Raw genomic sequence first — 5,537 nt, forward strand, 5'->3', positions numbered from 1 at the left:
TGAGTGGGTCGTAATTATTAATTATTATTTGTTGATTCAATGTTTAATTATATTCAATATTCTTGATAGATATAAATGTATAATGTTATATTTAATATTTATATCACAATTGATTTAAATATTTAAATTATTAACAATATTTAGTATTATTGTTTGTTGAACATAGCCAGTGAATATAATAACAGATATGAAGCAGTGAATGACTGAAACACCGTAGACCTATACAATTGTAGATAGGTCGGTAGATATAGAATAAAGATAATAATTATTATAATATTATATTACATTAAATAAGCGTACGACGCGACTAGGATTTTTTCACCTTGTGTGCGTCAGTGGCCAGTGTCGTGTACAGCGACTTAGAGTTATGGTCATTGAATGCAATTTAGAAATAGTAAATAGGGTTCAAAAAAAAGGTGTCCACTGTGTTAAGACACAAATCGTCCCTCTTTTTGTTGTATAGGTAGAATTAACCATTGGTCCCAAGTCTCCAAACAGTTAATTCTTGTAACTAATATTATTGTTTTTTCACATAACATTATAAAAGAGAAACTCACTTTGATTTTCCCATATTCATCTTTAAGTTTATATTACATTTTTAACTTTCATTATTTGGAGCTTAGGGCTGAATTATAGCCAAACATTCGTCAATTTTATCCATAGGATCATAGGGACTAATGCTCATGCGTATATTCAAAAGACAGTTTAATTTCGGCATTGATTGATTTCTTTACTCCTCTGATAGTACTATATTCTATAGTTACATATAGATTGCCCAAAATGAAACCAACCGTCTTTTATTTTTATATTTTATATCCTAACACAATGAAACAATCATGTAAAAGGTAAAACTTTAAGATAACTAATTAATAATCTAAAATAGTACATTGTGTAATAGTAACACTCTAAAACAACGTGATATAGAAATAGAATAATATAAAATCTACAATAATTTTAACTAGTTAGAAATTATCATTAACTTGTTCTGGCTTGGACATACAAAAACTAATAATACTAGTAATATTATCTATTTTAACTATGCTATATGCCTATATAAGTACAAGGTACACATTAATTGCAAGATTAATCAATCTATAAATATTTAGGTAATAAGAATTCGCGTGTACGAATAATGGTTTAAAAAAAAGTCCAGAGCTAATTAATAATAACTTCTTATATAGAACTTGTAAAAGAATGAGGTAAGTAAAGATCGATGGCGCCTTATTTATTGTCCACTGATATGGTCATCAGTCATCACGGAACCTAAAATTAATTGTACATAATGTAAATAGTTAACTATAGTAACTTAAACATTTTAAAATATAAACCTTATCATTGATTAAGTATTCTTAGTCAATGATCTTTTCTATGTATAATTAAATATTTAAATCAATTAAAATATATTTACATTTTGATAACATGATTTATAATTATAATTTATATATTATACAAGTTGCAACGTTACTATTAGTAAATGTAGTAGTAGACAGTATTATAATTTATAGTAGGTAGTACTAGTACATTATTATATTAATTACTGGAAATGTTTTTTATGATGAGTGCTGATCTTAAATATTTAAATTTACATTATGTCTAATAAACTTAACATAGGTATATTAAACATTAATAACTGATGCAACTCGATTGCTATGCAGTTCGCGCACAATCCAATTTTTTACCTATTTTTTTATAGATATCAATGAATCTTTGGCGTACAACGTATACTGCGTACAAATACATATTTTTTACTTTTAAATTTGGATAGAACTGGATAATTGAATCAAGGCCGTAACGGGGGGGGGGGGGGGTTCAAACCCCCCCGAAATTTTTTTGTGTTGTATTATGTGGTAGTAAAATAACAATTTCAATCTTAAAACACATTTTTTTTTTTGCTTAAAACCTCCCCCGAAATTATTTTCCAGTTACGGCCTTGAATTGAATTATCGATAATATAAACTATCAGTATAAATTACCAATAATATAAGTTTATCTTATAATAAAAAATAAATATATTATTTATAGAGTATTATACCTATGTCATATATATATTTAAAAAATAATCGTGTATTAAACATATTGATATTGATATTATAGATAAGTAAGTAGGTAGGTAGTTTTAAACTTTTAAAAGTTGTTCACCCGTAAGTGGTACTATTATAACTGACTAGGAATATCTAAAAGTGTATAAATGTAGAAAATATCAAACTTTACAATCTAGTGATACACTGAATACTGATACATTTTTACTTTTTTAGGTACCAATATAAATAAAAAATATTCAGCAAATATTGTGATCAATCAATTAAATCAAATTTTAAAAATGACAAGCACTGAAAGTCTGAAACACACATAAGTTATGCTGAAAAATTTAAAATATTTGGAGTGAATATAAAAATACAATTATTGATTATTTAATTTATATGAAAAAAATTGGGCTATAATGCCATTATTCAAAATTAGTATAATAAATATTATTAGTTTAATAAGCAATATATTATTAGAATATGCGAACTAATAGACACGTATACTATTATTAGTTATTACCACTTATTATTTATTAACAGTATAACTATTACCTAATTATACATTAATTTAGAGTAAACGTATAACAGCACACTCATATCATATACATTTTTAATTAAGCTTTTACAAAACTAAAATAGATTGTTCTAAGCCTATAATATATTCAAGTGAGAAAGAAAATGTGTTGTAGTTGTGCTCAAAAAAATTGTGCAAAAACGAGTCGTATATTCGTATCCATTTATAACACTAACACAGGTGTCAGGTCATCATAATAAACTGAATAATATGTATTTTTACAGGAAAAACTTTCAAAAGTCACAACTCATAATATTTATTTTTATTTGAAATATGAAAAACAGCAAGTCCAGATTTCAATTTTAGAAACTCTATCAGAAGTCGTAATAAACGTCTGAAAAAACATAAATTGTTGACTATTTTGAAATGCATTTTTATGCTCTTATTTAAAAGTCAACCTTAATTCAATCTGATTAATTTTTCTTAGTTTTACAAATAAAAAAAAAAAACCAATTTTGACTACTGAGGAGTCTGGAGTATGCGTAATAATAATTTTCAATTTTTTCTGTTAGTAACGACTGGTATAATAGTGCTTGGGTAACATTAATTAAAATTGCCTACATTTCAACACCATTAAAAGGATTGGAAGAGGCGATTTTCTATATTTGTAGAGTTAACTTGTAAATCGTAATATAAGGAATTTAGGAGAGGTAAACTATTTTCAATGTACCATTTAAAATAAATTATTGAAGCGATAAGAACTAAAAATAGATTTCAATTTGTTTTAGTCTTCCTGTCATTGATTCCCCAATATTTAAAACATCTATTATAAGTTTAAATATGACAAATTTTTAATGTCAAACTTTTTTAGAATTCAGGCAGATAAAATCTAAAATGAAGGGAAGTTGGTCTCAAGTAGATTTACGAGTGAATTTAAATCTGTTTTCAAAAATTCTATTGCTTCACTAGTTCACTGGATAAATTGGTACGTTGGAAATAGAACACGTTAAAATTGCAATATTGTGCGTGTGATAGTTAGATAAAGAAAGAAAATTACCGATATCAGTCCTCATGTATCTCATATTCTCATGTGATGTCTTTCATTATTTTTATCAATGAAAGTGTTAAGTGACGTAAGCGATTGTCTGGCTCTGTAGAGTGCGGGCTGTGGCTATAAGAGGGTCTGTGGTAATACGAATGCGTCACACCCGCATGCAATTGTCTACATCAGAATTCTTACAGACGTACACAACCATTAATAATTATCTATAAATATAATTTGTATGTGGTCAACTTCAGTATTGGAGTTAACTGATCTATTATAAGATACAAAGGTAAGATTATTATAATATTATATATAGATATATCTATTATCTAAGGCACTTGATACTTTATTTTAACTTCTTAAATTATAACTATTTCTTTTTGTATGTATAATAATAAACTTTAATAATAACAAGTCTTTGAGATTCCCCAAATAATATTCTTACCTTTAAATTGGTCGATTTACTCTATTAACTAATAATGATACAATAGGTACTTTAATAGTCAAATGCAAAAAAAAATTGATCCGACTGAACATTATTTATTTGCAGTTTTTATCTTCACGGAGTGACAGAACACAACAAATTCTTTAACCGATGTCCATAAGTTAATATTTTATAATTCATGTTTGTGGTAGACCGCATATTGGGAGATAGCCTATATTATATAGGTAATAGCTATAAACATGATTGTACGAACAGGACCACGGACCATAACTTGAGGATTATAAAAGAACATGCACCTATAATTAAGATCGATTAAGTCAAACAATCAACTAGTTAAAAAACTACACTCTAGAGTGCATGAAATGGTTCCATGACTGTGAAGGTCAGAAAAACAATAAATGCTAAAATAAAATTATTATTCAACATTATTTAATTGAAATTGTTTTTTCGATGTTTGGAGAAGAAACATAACTCAAATAAAATTTTAGTCATACAATCCAATAGTCATGTCTAATATCTGTTTATATTTTTTACTTTTATAGTGACGTCGCGAGGTAAAATTTATATGTGGGCGAAGTAGACTTAAAGAGGCCCTTTTTAAAATTTTTTTAATAAATATTATTTAAGTAACAAAGGACGCGAGGCTCTTTGAGGTGCGAGGCCGTGGGCAATGGCCCACACCACCCACGCCTAACGCCGCCACAGTACTTTTATTGTATTTAACAACTATATAATATGGTATGGTACTAATATTGAGGTATTGATTATAATATATTATTACCTCAAGTATAGATAATATGGAAGATATTTTTTCAACCTTTTAATTTAAAACAAGTTGTATATAATTGGGAAATTTAAATAAATGAAGATTATTTACTTATTTTTTATAATCTTCTTTTTAGTGACATAACTCATTTTAAAATTAAAACAAAAAATAAACTACCGGTAAAAATTAACCGGTAGATTTGTTACATGTGTTAGATGGAGATAACAAATACGGGTATGAGTGGTATGACGTTCCCTTAAAAAATATTTATCCCGCTGAAAATTCAAAATGTGAAATATGAATAATTCAATAATGAGAATAATGCAACATTTATAGTGCAGATTATGATATGTACATTTACTTCACTAACAAAAAATAACAATTAATTAAAATGGTAAGAGACGAGCTACAATGAGCGTAACAATAGTAACATCAGTACATCACTAACATGTTTGAATCAAATTCAGAAATTTCTCGTGATATTTATTATTTATATAATTTTGGTCATGCGTAGAAGAGACGTGTAGTAGTATCTGATTAACGATTGTGACGACGAATCACAAATGTCGATGATAGGAAAAATACGTTAAATATCAGGGTCACGCGGTTGGCGGCACTGGTGAGTCAAAACAATGGGACCACTGTTGACGTGTCGCGTTTGCTCCATGAACGTTTGTCCGTCGTCTCGCTGACGGACGGGGCGAAAAACGAGCGTCGGTGCCCTTTCTCCACCGCAAACGCTA

At 27.8% G+C, this 5,537-nt stretch overlaps 1 long non-coding RNA gene across 1 annotated transcript; it reads left to right on the plus strand.

Annotated features, from left to right (window-relative positions):
* The first annotated feature begins 2,641 nt into the window (after nucleotides 1–2,641).
* On the plus strand, nucleotides 2,642–4,531 carry LOC114130281 (uncharacterized). The gene is made up of 2 exons (XR_003592906.2): nucleotides 2,642–3,872; nucleotides 4,134–4,531. It is a non-coding gene; the product is annotated as an uncharacterized LOC114130281 (long non-coding RNA).
* The last annotated feature ends 1,006 nt before the right edge of the window (nucleotides 4,532–5,537 follow it).

The sequence above is a fragment of the Aphis gossypii genome, chromosome 3, assembly GCF_020184175.1.
Source record: "Aphis gossypii isolate Hap1 chromosome 3, ASM2018417v2, whole genome shotgun sequence".
NCBI classification, from domain to species: Eukaryota; Metazoa; Arthropoda; class Insecta; order Hemiptera; family Aphididae; genus Aphis; species Aphis gossypii.